This window comes from Notamacropus eugenii, chromosome 6, assembly GCF_028372415.1.
Source record: "Notamacropus eugenii isolate mMacEug1 chromosome 6, mMacEug1.pri_v2, whole genome shotgun sequence".
Lineage (NCBI taxonomy): Eukaryota > Metazoa > Chordata > Mammalia > Diprotodontia > Macropodidae > Notamacropus > Notamacropus eugenii.
This window is the reverse complement of record NC_092877.1, coordinates 257,231,628-257,248,911: the sequence shown is the minus strand read 5'-3', so window position 1 is coordinate 257,248,911 and position 17,284 is coordinate 257,231,628. Positions and strand designations below refer to the sequence as shown.

At 36.7% G+C, this 17,284-nt stretch overlaps 1 long non-coding RNA gene across 1 annotated transcript; it reads left to right on the top strand.

Annotated features, from left to right (window-relative positions):
* The first annotated feature begins 1,252 nt into the window (after window positions 1-1,252).
* On the top strand, window positions 1,253-12,106 carry LOC140511360 (uncharacterized). Its single transcript, XR_011969515.1, has 3 exons — window positions 1,253-1,513; window positions 3,755-3,813; window positions 7,105-12,106. It is a non-coding gene; the product is annotated as an uncharacterized lncRNA (long non-coding RNA).
* The last annotated feature ends 5,178 nt before the right edge of the window (window positions 12,107-17,284 follow it).

The window sequence follows — 17,284 nt, the reverse complement described above, 5'->3', positions numbered from 1 at the left end:
TTATTACTTAACTTCCTTAACTGTTCTTTCAGTAATCCATTCATTCTTTCATTAACCCAGATGTTTGTGGATAATATGGAATATGATATGTCCATTCTATATTTAATATACAATATCTCTTCATTTCATTTTCTTTAAAATGTGACCCATTGTCACTTTGAATTTGCATTGGAATTCTATAATATAGCCTTATGATGTCTAGAGTTTTACAGGTGTTTTTCTGGTTTGCGTTCTTATAGGGACAAGCCACTAGTACACCTGAATAGGCATCAACCTAAGTACATATAAATTTGCATCCTTTGTCTTGGGGTAGGAGTCCAACATAATCTATTTGCCAAATTCAGGCTGGGACTTTTCCCCTTGCTATCTCTCCAGTTACTACCTGAGGAACAGTTCATTCCTTTTCCAGTTGATATATATGACATTCCTCTGCTACTTGTTTTAACAATGAATGTGAGATGCTAATACCTTGATTTTGTCCCCGCTAGAGTGTGGCCTGGACCCCTAAATGGTCATTTGATGAACCCATTTTGCTAGTGTCAGATCATCAGTTCCTTGCAAACACCTTTCTAAATCTCTGAGTTCTCCCTTCTGTAGCCTTGGTTCTCAGTTTTCACAAAGTTCTATGCTTTAGCCCATTCTCTCCCTACCCTGGGAGAAATAAGGTAAATCCTCCTTTCCCAAGATACCCATTTCCTCCCCTAGTGCCTTCCTGTCTCCAAGCAGAGGTTTTTAGATTTTGCGATTCTGTCCATTTGTAAGGCCAATGAGATACTCATAGCAGCCATTATGAATATGCATGTGGATTTCCAGGGTAAATTCACAAAATATAATAAACTCTCTTCCTCAAAGGCAAAACCAAAGTATTTAATTTGGACATCATTATACTAACAGGAGGTAAGATTTAACAAGGTACTTATCACTAATCCAGGGAGCACCAACATCGTAAAACTTCTGTCAGACCTCCCCACAAAAACAAGTTACCCGAGACAAATTCCTCCTTCCTCCCAGTCACAGCTTACTTCTCATTTTCCACACCTCACCCCTCATCCCCCCAGTCTACTTGTCCTTGATCTTTTCCATTCTTTTCTGCACTGGACCAGAGATCAGGATCCCTGCTCCCTTGTGCTAGTGCTCCATCTCACCCTGACCTGGGTCTGTGACCCAGATCCCCATTTGGGCATTGCAACAAAGTCCTGTACCCAGTGCCAGCAAAGTGTACCCTGTAATTTCCTTCTGACCTGTTGTGCAGTCCTGTTATGGTCTGTGAACTGAGAGCTGATTCAGTTGTTCCCAAGGCCTGCACTGGCTCACTGGGGTAGGACCCGCTGCTGGCTTGCCCAGGCCACCTGCACTGGATTGCTTCCCACTTTCACATCAGCAAGATAGACCTTCTCTGTCTACCTTCTAAATTGTCTTGAGTTAGAAAATTATTTCACCCTGTCCTTTTGTTGGTTGTGCTGAACCAGAATTTGTTCTGAAGTGTTACTTGGAGAGAATTTAAAGAGCTCAGGTGAGTTCCTGTCTTACTCTGCCAGCTTGGCTCAATCCTCTCTAAAGCTAATTTTTAAATATAACTATGAAAATGAAAGCAAATATTTCCAAACTTTAAATTTCTGGGGATCTAATTATTATTTCAAAGGGTAAAGATAAATGGTGAAAACTTAAAAGCACAGTTTTATAGCTAGAAGAGTCCTCAAATATTAGCTAGCCCTTCATTTTACAGATGAGGTAGCTGAAGCCCAAGAAACTTGTGATTTGCTCCAAAGAACATAGGTAGTTAGTGTCAGAATTGGAACTAGCACCCAGATTTTAAAATCATAGTCCTATGCTTTTTATACTACATTATGCTTCCTGCCCATTTTGATAACTTGCTTTGGTACCCATAGCCCAAGAGATCAGCAGAACATTCATTCAAAAGAATGTGAAAAGAGCTGTTTGTCTCTAGCTGACACACACATTTCAGATCCTAGTTAGCCCTTTTTAACTTTTAGTAATATTTCCCTCCCTTTCTTTTTTCCTTTTGTCTCTTTCCATCGCCAAATCCTGATTTTGAAATACATTATATAAAAACAAATAATATTTTTGACCACAGATTTTCAAGTTTATTTGTGACTTTATTCTGTGTGGCAATACTAACCAGATGTAGATACTAACCAGCTAGCATGGGGTGAGGAAAGCTAAGTCCCAGATTGCAACTCAGCAAGGGACTGATTCCAAACTGCTACTCTCAGGGGTTCCCTGGTCTTCATTCTCCTCTCTCTAACTGCCTTCCAAAGTCAAGCACTACCCCGTGACTTGCATCCTCAACATCCCAGGGGGACTCCAAGGATCACCATGGAATCGTCCTTTCTTCATTTCTTGTCTGGATTCTCAAAAGATTTTTCCCAAGCCTCCTAGTCTTTAATGTTCATGCCTTTCAGATTACCCCCATCAGTTCTGTGTATCTTGGATCTATCTAGTTATTTACATGTTGTGTCCCCCACTAGAATGTAAATTCCTTGAAGGCTGGTTGTTGTTTTATGTTTGTTTGCTTTGCCTTTCTTTGCATTGCCAGTGCTTAATGGTGCCTGGTGCTTAGCAAGGCTTAATAAAGGCTTGCTAACTAACTGAGATAAACCAAGTGAAGGATCAGCAAAGAATCTGCAAGAGAGTCAGCAGCTGACTGTTGCTAACCTCTCCACCTCCAGGAAACTCTTGTTCAGTCATCCTTTGGTCTGACTCTACATGACCCTATCCGGGCTTTTCTTGGCAAAGACACTGGAGTGGTTTGCCATTTCCTTCTCCAACTCATTTTACAGATGAAGAAACAGAGGTAAACAGGGTTAACTGACTTGTCCAAGGTCATATAGGTAGTACTCATTTGTAAAATGTGACTAATATGCCTTGTACTACTTAACTCAGTGAGTAATTGGAAAGAAAGCACTTTATAAAGTGTAAAGCACCACATAAATGCAAGCTTAGTGTGTCCTACCCTCAACTGTTCAAAGTCCCAGTGTAATTCTAGAAAACAACACAGTAGAAAAGATTTATAATAGGTGAGTTATAAATATGTGGCATTTATAAGTGGCAGTAAAGGTCCTTATAGGTGGACCTTAGATTCATCTTGTCTAAGACACAAGAGAGCATAATTTGACTTGTAAAATATTACTCAGCTAGTTAAGGGCACTGGAAATAGGTGGAGAATATCTGGTTCATAGACTTCACTCTGATACTCTTACTGATTCTATACCCAAACTATTTTTGTGAGGCATCTGTCACAGACTTTTCCCTTTGTTTTTATGTCTGCCATCTCACCTAGTGATTGAGAAGCAGGATCAGAGCCTGACACATAGTAAAAACTTGATAAATTTTTTTTGAAGGTGAAAATAGATGTTTGAAAAATATTGTGTAGTCAGAGAACTGTTTCTTACAAATGTTTGCAAGGAGTACGAATTAAAGAATCTCACTATCAGTATTATAATAACAAAAATTGAAGCTGACAGAGAAATGACTAGTCTTAACTGCTCATTATGATAGAGTATAAAATGGAGCTGGCAACTCTGTACTGTGTCTCTTGAATAAATCATTAAAAAAACAGAGTTAGTGGGAAGGTGCGTATTTCCCTTCAGATTTAGAGTTCATAAGAGCTTCCTTGGATACAAATCTGTATTTATTTCTTTCTTTTTCATTCTTTTTATAGACTTAAAATTCTATTAATCATTATAATAATCAAGCTCGGCCCAAAAGGAGAATTTCTTTTTCTTTTTTGCAGTGGTAGGAGACTATGGGTATGGAATACTGTATGTAACAGGAGACTTTTTCAATGTGTTGGTGAGTTTTGCTGGACTTTTCTTTAATATTAATTTTTAAAATTTTATTTATTTATTCTTAGTTTATATCGTTCAATTCCACAATCTTTTGAGTGTTAAATTTTCTCCCCTTCCCTTCCCTCTCCTCCCTCCCCCACCACGACCACATGCAATCTGATATAGGCTCTACATATACATTCATATTAAACATATTTTCATGTTAGTCATGTTGTAAAGAAGAATTATAACCAATAGAATGAACCACAAGAAAGAAGAAACAAAACAAAAAAGAAAGAGAACAAATAGCATGCTTTGATCTGTATTCAGACTCCATAAGTCTCTCTGGCTGTGGATAGCATTTTTCATCATGAGCCTTTTGGAGTTGTCTTAGCACCCTGCATTGCTGAGAAGTGTCTATCAAAGTTAAGCATCAAACAATGTGACTGTAACTATGTACAATGTTTTCCTGGTTCTGCTCCCCTCATGCAGTTCATATAAGTCTTTCCAGATTTTCTGAAGTCTGCCTGCTCATCATTTCTTATAGCGCAATAGTATTCTGTTACATCCATATATCACAACTTGTTTAGCCATTCCCCAATTAATGGAAATCCCCTCGATTTCCAATTCTTGGTTACCACAAAAAGAGTTATTATAAATATTTTTGTACATGTGTGTCCTTTTCCCATTTGTATGATCTCTTTGAAATATAGTCCTAGAAGTGGTATTGCTGGGTCAAAGGGTATGCACATTTTTATAGCCTTTTAGGCACAGTTTCAAATTGCTCTCCAAAATGGTTGGATTAGTTCACAACTCCACCAATAATGCATTAGTATTCTCATTTTCCCACATCTTCTCCCGCATTTATAATTTTCCTGTTTTGTCATGCTAGCCAATCTGACTAGTGTGAGTGGTACCTAAGAGCTGTTTTGATTTGCATTTCTTTAATCAATAGTGATTTAGATCATTTTTTCATATGACCATAGATATCTTTAATATGAACTGCCTGTTCGTATACTTTGACCATTTTATTAGTTGGTGAATGACTCGCATTCTTATAAATTTGACCCAGTTCTCTATACATTTTAGAAATGAGGTCCTTATCAAAGACATTGGTTGTAAAAATTCTTTCCCAGTATTCTGCTTCCCTCCTAATCTTGGTTGCATTGATTTTGCTTGTACAAAACCTTTTCAATTTAATATAATCTAAATTATCCACTTTGCATTTCATAATGTTCTCTATCTCTTCTTTGGTCATAAATTCTTCCATTCTCCATAAATCTAACAGGTAAACTATTCCTTACTCTCCCAGTTTGCTTATAGTATCAGTCTTTATATCTAAATCATATACTCATTTTGACTTTATTTTGGTATACGGTATTAAGATATTGGTCTATGCCATACTATTTTCCAGTTTTCCCAGCAGTTTTTGTCAAATAGTGAATTCTTATTCAAGAGGGTGTAGTCTTTGAGTTCATCAAACAGCAGATCACTCTAGTCATTGAGTGTTGTGTCTTGTGTACTATTCCACTCATCCATCACTCTATTTCTTAGTATATTAATTGTTTTAAGGGACAGCTATCTGTTCATCAACAAAGTACTAGGATATGAGAAGTGAAAAATGTATTTATAGCAACTAATAATAGGAAATGATGATGAGCTTGTTAGAAAGAATATTTGTTTTACTATTTCAAAACCCTGCAATTTTTCTAATAAGAATAGTCTCTCCACCAATTCTAATTACAACCTTGCTATAGCTTACTAAATTATTTTTGAGAGTTATTGTGGCCAAAAAAATCTTCATCATGTGGTGATTTTTGAAATCTGAGGTACTTTCTACCAATTCTCTCTCTTATAAGATGAATAGGTTGGACTCTTGTGGGGAAAGCCTAAGACTCCTCCCTATTTAGAAGTTTACAGCATAAATCTCTCCAATGTAACCAAGAAGGAAATGGGAAAGAAAGAGACCCACTTTGGCTGATTAGTACCTTTTGAATATACTCTGGTTCCCACTCAGCCAATCAAGCAAGAGGCTGTCTTTTTACCATGTAGTTAGCTGACTGGAACCAGCTGCAGTGTCAGAGTGTGCTTCAAATTGGAGAGCAGGGCATTTCCATTACATGTCATTATGTCTTTCTATAAGCATACTTACTAATCCCTACCACATACACTGGCAACAGGTACATTACACTGATCATACTCTAAGGATGGAATTCCATTAGCCAGAACCCATTTGAATGTTATAACCAATCTGGTGTTAAGTCTTTATGAACTTAACTGTGGTGGTCCTAGGACAACAGACATAGTCTTTTACTGGCCCACTACAATAAAATTTTCTGATACCCTATCCTAGTTTAAAAGTAATTCTGGGCTCTTGAAATCATTGCTAATAGTGTACAAGCTTTGGCAGGTCCTATTAAGCAGGACATACTTCAAGAATGAGCTTGTTGATGATTAGAAAAAATTTTTGATCAAATTCCTAGCAGAAACACTGTCCTATTCAATAAAGTCTCTGTCTCAGATTTAAAGAAATTCTGGGAGAGTCTTCACAGTATCATATAACAATTCCTCACTGTTACATAATCAATTATAGTTTATGGCAATATGTAATATAGGGAAGGGATGAATTCTGTGTTTCACACTGAGGGATGCAAAGAAATGTAGAACTGTGTATATAGAAAGGGAAAGTATAGAATTATGGGAGAAGGGAAATATAGAACTGAATGAAGAAAGTATAGGATTTAGTAAGTAAAGAAAGCTGCTGTCATCTATGAACCTCCAGCTTTTCCTCCTCCTCCTTTTTTTTCTTCTGGGTAAGTTTGCCGCTTTCTAGACTATCTAGTAGTCCATTGCTCTTGGAAGCTCACCATATTGGTTTTGAACTTAGTACAAACATCAGTTGACAGCCTACTATAGCTCCAAACTCCCAAGCTCAAGCACTCCTCTAGTTTGTGACTCTCCAGTAGCAGGGATAACAAGCATGAATCATGACATTTAGCTTATATTTTCTTTTATGATATATTGTGTACATATCCTTACATATTCTACATGAATTTATTTAGAAGAGGTTAATTAAATGGGTCAGTCAAATTAATTGGGAACTCATCTCTATTGAATCAAATCAATCAAAAACATCCCAGTTAAGTGTGGAAAGGCCTGATTTATTAATTTATATTATATAGCTTCTTTTTAGTTGTAGAAACTGCATTTCGTTTGTTAGCATTTACGATGATGCCATGTACCTAACAGACATTCAAAAATGTAAAATTATGATAATTTAAAAGAATTGTTTAAACAAGGGGTTCTTCTTCCTCAGTACCACCAGCAATGACTGATGACTACCTCCAACAGAGAGAAAAACACAAGAGCCTAGAGAATGACAGCACTCTCCAAACTAATGGTCTTATTTTTAGCCCAAACCTCAGAGCCATCACTGGAGAAACACCTCCTATGGAGAAGGAGTCAACCCCACTAAATGCCAACCAATTGCCATGCATAGGGCAAGCAAATCAGCTTAATGGAAGCAGCAAAATTAACCCAAGGAAGTAACAAAAAGTATAATGTACCAGGCAAGTCAAACTACCATCATCACTTTGACTATCATTTCCCCTCAGACCGTGAAGGAGATAGCCCAGGACCTTGAACCCAAAAGCCTTGTGAATAGCAATTTGTCCAGTCAACTTCTCACAGCCATCGTCCCAGGAAGCAACTCCTATGGAAATGCAGCCTACTTCTGCAGGTACTACAACTACTCTGTTGAAGACCTAGAAAAGAAAGTTCTTGCCACCAGTCTTTGGCATTGTGAAAACGTTTGGCATCAGAAACTGACATGATTTTATCACTGGAAATCACTTTAAAGAAGAGAATTACCATCTGCTTTGGCACTGTACCTAATGACCATAGAATCTTTCCAAATGAGCTGAGATCTTCCATATGTGTTGTCTCCCCCATGAGAACGTGAGCTCCTTGACAGCAGGCACTGTCTTATTTTTCTATTTGTATTCCTAGTGCTAGCATAGTGCTTTGCACACAGTAAGTGCTTAATAAATGCTTTTTAAAAATTAATTCTTCCATTCACAATTGATAACTGATTTGACCCCTTTGCTTGCTGTCTAACTTCAAGTACTTTCTTGTCTTTTAATAATTATGTCACAAGCAGCTAATTATTATATTTTTATTAAGATTTTTTATGGCTTAGTTTAAAAAGATTAAGTAGCTTTTCGTTACTTTCTATGTATTGATGAACATTTTTTTAATCTAAATAACCAGCAACCTTGAATTTATCAGATTTACCAGATATCCTTCCTAACCCTGAAATTAAGCAGAATTCTTTCTGTTACACAGTTGTGTTTAATTTGCAATATTATTTAGTATTTACAAAAATAACACGTATTAAGAACTTGGAGACTAGTTTCAATCCCTTGTCATGGCAGAAAAACCTACAAGGCATTCAAATCAATCATAGGTGAGATTTAATGTACTCATGTACAGTTTCTTCCCCTTCCCCCACCATTATTTGATTAAATTAGAACATTTTTGCAGTTTCTGAAAGATATTAAACTTGAAATATACAAGGATATTCTTCTGTTACTGAGTTCGTACGCTTAGAAGATTTAAAAGTCATAGTGAAAGCAAAATAGTTCATAAGTTACATCATAATACAAGCATATTACTGTATCTAATGCTATGTATATAGTTTTATGTTTCTATATTGCCTTTTATCATAAGATCTGAGAAAACTCTGCAGACAGTAATTAAGCTTCTCTATGATGTAAGATAAATAAATTCTTTTGACAAATAGAAAAACTAAATCACAGTAAAAGTGGCTTCCTCAAACTAACAAAATGGGTAGATGCTTAGGAAATAGAACTTAGGATATTGGACTGAAGCTACCTATTAAAGTTACTCTTAAATATAGACTAGTTTAGGAATGTCATCTATATGTATTACCTACTATAAATTATGTAATTATGTAATTATTTGAGTGAATATTGAGCATCAAACATTAGAGAAAGGCATTTACAAGATATTTCTACTATTATAAACCTGATTTTTAAGCAATTTATGAAAGAGTAGCATATGTGAATGTTAGGCATTTTGTAGTCCATTATGATTTTATTAATATTTTATAACAGATGCTCTGATATTTCAGATTATTGCAAGACTTCAGAAAAATGTTGAAAAATTTGGCTAGTTTTCTTCCTAGAAAAGTTAGTAAGCATTTCTTGTAGCAATCCCAGGTATGGTTCTAAAGTTTAAAATATTTTTATTTCTAGAAACAAACAATAACTGTTTAATAATTTTTAAAGAGTTATTTATATGTTAGTAAAATGGAGAGGTTTTTCAGTATTTTTGAGGGAAGGGGTGCTGAATAAAGAAACAGTACTCCTTGAACTTGCAATTGCACTATTTTTCCTGCTTCCTTGATAATGGTAAATGGATTGAGAGGTGAATGACATGATCCAGAGGAACCTGTTTTGCAAGTGATTCTCTTCCATTATTTAAAGCACCACAGAAGCAAGTAAAGAAAAACCAAACAAAAATACTTGGAATATAATTAAATATGCTATATATACTTGTTATTCAACATATACATATGTATATCATCAAGACCTGTCTAGTCCTATATTGAGTAAGTTTCTTGATATTGACACCTGGCCTCAGAAAAGTACAAATGAATATTATTGTATTGGTCCCTATCTCCCATTTACAGGACTATTGCATTTCCACTGACCAATACATGACGACTTTCTATTCAATAACTTCTCTTCCTTGAGGCTTTTGAGAAGGACATAAAGAGCCAGACAGTTCAAGTACACCAGCTTCTTGCTTATTGTAACTTAGTGCCTGTGACCTGGGTGGAGACATTCTGCCTGGCCTGATGATTTCCACTTAAATAATCCAATGGACTTCGTTCATTGTTTTAAAGTATATAATAGCACATGTACATTCTACCTTATAGTTTCTAAACATACCATTGCAACTTTGTGATACAGGTAAGTCACATAAAGTAATTTCCCTTTTATAGATGAGGAGATAAGGGCTCAGTCTGATTTGCTCAAGGTCAAAGAGCTAATAGTGACAGAACCAGGATTTAACCCATGTCTTTCAATTCTAGATTTAGTGCTTTTGCCACTGCTAAAGGACACTTTATGGTACAGTAAAAGATAACCTACAGAAGATGTTCTCTATATCCTTGAGGTTTAACTTATGTCTTAGGATAGCTCAAAGATGCCTCGTGATTCAGAAACATTTCAGAAACAGTTCAAACTCTTGCACTTTAATTTCCAGCTATTAACGTTTTCTTTATGGTGATAGTCTCTTGAGATTTCTTTCCTTAATTTGGGGACAGAAATACCATAAGATTTCAAGCTTAGTCTAGAAAAGCTGGTATGGGAATAAAGGAAAGATCTTTTCTATAGGATTGAATAGGCATAGTGTAGTTCATCTTCAGCTCAAAGGGAGGAACTGAGTTTATAGAGGTTGGATTTTGTTTGATTTCATGTTTCTATCTAATCCACATTAAAGTGGAAACCTATTGTTGCAATGTGTAGGAGAACAAAACTACTGTCATTGTTTAGATAGCTATTTATACATGCACATATGTTGGTACATTTGTATGTCTATAGACATATAACAAATTTAAATATCCAATAAATTTATGAACGACAGTGATATGAGGGAATGTATGAGGGTATACCATTTCCAAAGCAGTAACAGCATGTTTATATTCATTCCTTCTCTTTCTTTTTTTGTTGCAACCTCTGTACTGAATGCACCTACAGCTGAAAAGGTTGCTTTGGCTCATGTCTTTTTTGCCTTAGGTAAAATATCTTCGTTCGGTAGCTCAGAAGGCACCGATTCCCCCTTGCAGACATGTTGGCTGCTGTGTATCAGAAAAATGTTTTATTAAAAGGAAGCTATCCCTACCTGAGCCCTCTCTCTATCTTCTTCTACCCTCCCCACAACAACATACACAGATCAGTGGTATTTCACAATGGTATTCCTTCTGTCAAGAAACACAGATAAGAAGACAACCATGTCTTGTATCCTTTAGCTTGGGGAAGGGCACATAATCATAATAGCTTTAAATTTATAAAGCATTTTATGGTCTACAAAATGATTTTCTTATAACAAGACTATGAGAAATGTAGCACACATATGCTTTTCATTGCATAAAACTATGGAATACAACAGAGAGAGATGATCTCAGAAACCATCCATTTAAACCTCTATTTCTGACATCCCATAAGCCTATGGTTGAAGTCTCTTCAAGATGGTGTCTTTCTGGATGTGATCTGCTAACACATGTTACCCATTCTGCTTTTGAATAGCGCTGATTGTTTGGAAGTTTTTCCTTCTATCATAAACAAAACAGTCCGTATTTCTACCCATGGTTGTGTTCTTCATTCTGGGGCCAAACAAAATAAGTCTAACTCCATTTTTCATGAGAACCCTTCAAATTCTTGAAAATAGTTATGTCACTCCCATAAATCTTTTCTTCTTTAGACTGAACATCCCCACTTACTTCAACTGACTCTCAGGTATTGTTATTAACTCATTTTTTTAGTAGTGTCCAACTCTCAATGACCCCATTTGGGCAGAAGTTCTTGAGTGGTTTGCCATTTCCTTCTCCAGCTCATTTTATTGATGAGGAATTTGAGGCAAACAAGTTAAGTGAGTTGCCTAGGGTCACATAGCTAGTAAGTTTCTGAGGCAAGATTTGAACTCAGGAATGTGAATCTTTCTGATTCTAGGTCCAGCACTCCATGCACTGCACCACCTAGCTGCCTGACTCTCATGTGACATGATATCAAATTCCTTCCCCATTCTGGTTTCTGTCCTCTGGATGCTTTCCAGTTTATTAATGTCATTTCTAAAATGTGGTGCCCCGAACTAAACACAATACTCTAGATATAGTCTGAGGAAGGCAGAGTACCAGAGATTATAATTTCCTTTTTCCTATGCACAATCCTTTCCTTAATGCAGACCAAGTAATATTTCTGCTTATCTTCCTTAATATATGGTGGGTTGGCAATATAGTGGAAAGATTGGTGGTTTTGAAATCAGAGTATTTTACTTCAGATCTTTGTTCTGTCATTTGTTATGTGATTTTGAGCAAGTTATTTAACCTATTTTCTCATTTGTACTTATCTGAAAAATGTGGAGTTTCTACTCATTACCCTTCAAGTTCTCTTTCCGTTCCAAATCTAGCACTATAACCCTGTGAACATAGCATCTAGGGTGTGAGAGCTCCTTTTTCTGGAAACCGTGCCTCTTAATGAATGCAAACCAAGCTAACATTAGACATAGAAGTCTTTCACACAAATTATTGTTTAGAAATGCCTCTCCTATCTTACATTTATAAAGATGTTCTTTGAAATTCAAGTATAGAACATGCATTTATTACTCTTAAATTCATTCTCATTTAAGTCAGTCTTTTGATATAAAACTATAACTTTTTTTAAATGAATGGATGAATGAATAAAAAAGCATTTTTTGATTGATCACTTACTGTTTACAGAAGAAATTGTGGGAATTGAATGAACCACACTGACTCCATCTTGTGATTTAATTGTATATCTAGCTTAGCTCCCTTTCTATTCAGTTATTGATCTAGTCCAATTTTTGTCTTGTGAGAAAACTTTATTCAGTTGTGGGAACCATGAGAAAACATTATTGCATTGTTTGAACTTGGCCATGTGTGTCTGGGAAGCTGGACCACCTCTATCTGTTGACCCTTAACTAAAGACCTAGGTTATGCTGACCAGAAACCCAGTCAGATCTGACGAATGATGCAAGGAGTTTTCTCACAGTTATAGATCTCGATGAACCCATATGCCTTATTTGAAAACTTGGTCCTGTACTGGGTCAGTTATTGTTTCCATGTTCCTTTGATTGAATACAGACACAAGTAGGGAGAGGGACACCTCAGAAAATTCCATTTGTTTGTTCTTCCTTTCCTAACTCAGAAAGCCCTAATCTTTCCTCCAATTAGAAATAATATTACCTAATTTTGTATCCTGTTTAATTGCTTTCTTTTTAATAACTCATCTTATTTGATGTCTTTGATTAACTATTTTTAATATGCTTCACCCTATATTCAGAGTCCAGTCCCAAAGCTGAGGAAGCCTAGTCCTGAGGTATTATACATTGGCATGCATTTCTTAATAAATCAGTGTGTTTGGAAGCTTGAACCTTTGTTTCCTCACTCATTTCATCTCTCACCTGCCACAGTATCAACCAATGCTCTAAGCAATGGAGATCCATAAATAATTAGTCCCTGTGAGGTGAGCGACAACACATATAAAGGGGTGAGGACCAGGGAAAGGTATTTTGGTTTGGAAAATGAGGACTGTGAATGTAGAGTCATTTGGAAGCACTGATTTGATTATGATTTTAAATTTGGAGAGAGGAGAAGAGGGAAGAAGTATAGAGGGTATGTGTATGGTGACAAGACAACTGATGGTAAGATGACCAGATAAAGTGAAGCATGGATAAAGCCAGCATAGATATAGTGTGTTACATCAGGCTTTCACCATTCACCACACTGGGATTGTAGGGTGGGAGTTCTTGAACTGAAAGGGTTAAGTACTCTAGGTCATGATTGAGTGGAATAGGTTTAGTGAAGACTTCTCAGATTGTAATTCTTCTCCCAGGGGTAAGGTAAGACAGAGAGGCTCAAGATTACAATATTTTTAGAGTGGAATTATTCCATATAAGGATATAAAACTGTGTAGTACATAAGGGTCTCAATGATTGGATGAAACTTACATAATTCTTCAATGTCTTCATTTCAAAAGGGATTGGTTAGATTTCGCGTCTAGAATGTAAGATCATATTCTCAGCCAATGAGGATAATGGTCAGTGGAGGGAGGTGGGTCTTGCATTAGGGTCTATAAATATCACTGCTTCTCTTTTGTCTTCGGCTTTTCCTGCTCCAGGTGAACTGGTACAGGAACTGCCCTGCTTCTCGAGAATTGAATAAATAAACTTTCTGTCATCACTTTGAGAGGCCTCTGAGTAATTAATTAAGTAGGGATCCAAGCCATCCCACACATGATCTATGATTCATGTGGTAAGGCAGCTTTCAAGAAGATTTTCATCTAATATATTACTAATTCCTTCAAGAGTCATGTCATCTATAAATTGGAAAGCCTTCCATTTATGCCTTCATCCAAATTATTGATAAAAATCAAGGATCAAGGAAAACTGCCTGGAATTAATTCTATTTCAGTTTGATACCACTGATCTAGCTCAGATCCCTCCATCTTTTCCACAAGTTATAATATTTCAACAAAGAGATTAAGTGATATTTGGTATATGTTGCGGCTGGGCCTTGAAATCAGATTTGATTCTAAGTTCAATGTTCTACTCACATATCAAAGAAATAAGGAGTGAATAAACCACAGCATCCTGTAATCCTACCAATACAAACTGCAGGAAACCAGAAATTCTGTTTCCACAATTCTGGTTGATGGAGAGGGGTGTGACCTAGTACAGTGAGGTGAAGGTCAGAAAACTACTGCACCTGCTCAATAAGTTGTTTGAGGGAAAGTCTTTCAGAGGAGAACATGAAGTCATATGGCCAGCAGATGGTGGCCCTCAAGGCTCAAAGTTCAGAATTCTATAAGGGTCCTGCCTCATCCTGATCTGGTCGCAGTCCTTCCAGCCGTCATGCTGGAGGCTACCCATCCCTTCAGGGGAAGGAACGTAGATGGCCTTCCCTCCTCTGAACTCTATTTTAAATAAATTTTTCTTGATACTTTTTTTGTGTGTCAAGTTCATCTCTAAAAAAGACACTGCTTAAAATCTATGGTCTGTGTTGATAAGCTGGGTAACCTTAGTGACTGGATATACAGAATTGATAACCATAAATGAGTGGGAACTATTTTCTACTTTCTATAATTTCTACCTTGAGGTTAATGGGCTGGCATTATTCCTCTGGGCTGTATTGAGAAGCAGAGGTTCCCAGCTACCTAGCCTCCAAAATGAAGCAATGTAGATGGATTTTGCTTCTGAGGTGGCCAGTGGGTAAACAGATACAAGAGTAGGTGTGAATCTAGTGAACTGGGAGTGTGTGTCTAATGATACAACTTATATAGCCTCAGAACCCATTTATATGTTACAGTCTTTAAGATACTACAGACAATATCCACTATCTTTCATTTCTCAGATTGATTTTCCTATTTCAGAATTCTCTTTGGCCCTACATACGGATATGCTCATTAATCAAATAATGATACCTCAGATTTTTTTTCCCAGGTGGATCTAACTAATCTGGTTCATGAAAATGTTGCTTGAACTAGTGTTCTAGTCAATGTCTGGGTCCAAGATCAGTAGACCAAGGTCTAGGTGATCCAGCATAATTGAAATTCAAAATAAGCCAATAGTCAGAAAAGATGAAAATCATCATAAGGTCTATGAAACCACTGGCTTTACATAATATAGAACAGTATGAAACTTTGAAAACCAGGAAGTCAGCAAAGTAATCAAATTATCATGTTTTTGTTGGGGGGAGGGGAAGCGGAGAGTAGAGAAAAGGTAAGTCTCTGGAAGGGGCAGGAAGTTCAAGGCTGTGGTACAAAAGAGCAGAAATCCTAAAGTGAATCCGACTGATTAAGTCAATTCAAAAAGTCCTTACTGAGTGCCTACCAAGGTTTAGGCACTGTGCAAGATAAAAATTTAACAGTTCCTGCTCTGGAGAAGCTTAAATCTTTTGGGACAAACAGCATATACACAAGTAAAAACAAAATGTACACAGATAAAAGCAAAACATTTTAGGGTGTGTATAACCGTGGGGGAAACACAAACAATGGATCACATAAGAACAATCTCTGTTAAAGGAAGCACTTAAGCTTTGAAGGGATAAAATGATTTTAAGAGGAAGAAGTGATAAGAGAGAGACTTCTAGACATGAGGTACAGCCAGCCTGTGTAAAGAAATAGAAATAGGAGATAGAATGTTGTATGTGAGGAATATCAAGTTGGATTGTTTGACTAGAATGTAGAGTATATGACAGGAATGAAGTAAAATCACCTTGGAAAGATATGAGTAAGTTTGTGGAGGGCTTTACATGTCAAAGAAAAGAGTTTGTACTTATCTTAGAGACAATATTTACTGAATCTTCTTGAGCAGTGAAATAGTGTGGTCAGATCTGTGCTTTACGAAAATCAGTTTGGCAATTTAATGAAGATGGTGGCTGTATGAATGAAGAAAAGACAGTGGATGCAAGGTATGTTGTAGAATCAACAAGACTGGATAAGGGGAGTGAAATAGAATGAAGAGTTGAGGATGACTTTGAGATTGTGAACTTGAGCAACTAGAAGTATTATCCTTTGCAGGAATAGAGATCTTAGAAAGTGGTGGTTTTAGGGAAAAAAGAAAATGAGTTTAGTTTTTTTTATTTATTTAACTTTTTAACATTCATTTTCACAAAATTTTGGGTTCCAAATTTTCTCCCCATTTCTCCCCTCCCCCCACCCCAAAACGCTGAGCATTCTAATTGCCCCTATCACCAATCTGCCCTCTCTTCTATCATCCCTCCCTTCCCTTGTCCTCATCTTCTCTTTTGTCCTGTAGGGCCAGATAACTTTCTATACCCCATTACCTGTATTTCTTATTTCCTAGTAGTAAAAACAATACTCAACAGTTGCTCCTAAAACTTTGACTTCCAACTTCTCTTCATCCCTCCCTCCCCACCCCTTCCCTTTGGAAGGCAAGCAATTCAATATAGGCCAAATCTGTGTAGTTTTGCAAATGACTTCCATAATAGTCGTGTTGTATAAGACTAACTATATTTCCCTCCATCCTATCCTGCCCCCCATTGCTTCTATTCTCTCTTTTGATCCTGTCCCTCCCCATGAGTGTTGACTTCAAATTTCTCCCTCCTCCCATTGCCCTCCCTTCCATCCTCCCCCCCCACCCTGCTTATCCCCTTCTCCCCCACTTTCCTGTATTGTAAGATAGGTTTTCATACCAAAATGAGTGTGCACTTTATTCCTTCCTTTAGTCAAATGTGATAAGAGTAAGCTTCATGTTTTTCTCTCACCTCCCCTCTTTTTCCCTCTACTGAAAAGTCTTTTGCTTGCCTCTTTTATGAGAGATAATTTGCCCCATTCCATTTCTCCCTTTCTCGTCCCAATATATCTCTCTCACTGCTTAATTTCAGTTTTTTTAAAGATATGATCCCATCCTTTTCAATTCACTCTGTGCTCTCTGTCTCTATGTGTGTGTGTGTGTGTGTAATCCTACCAACTACCCAGATACTGAAACGTTTCAAGAGGTACAAATATTGTCTTTCAATGTAGGAATGTAAACAGTTCAACTTTAGTAAGTCCCTTATGACTTCTCTTTGTTGTTTACCTTTTCATGCTTCTCTTCATTCTTGTGTTTGAAGGTCAAATTTTCTTTTTAGCTCTGGTCTTTTCATCAAGAATGATTGAAAGTCCTCGATTTCATTGAAAGACAATTTTTTCCCCTGAAGTATTATATTC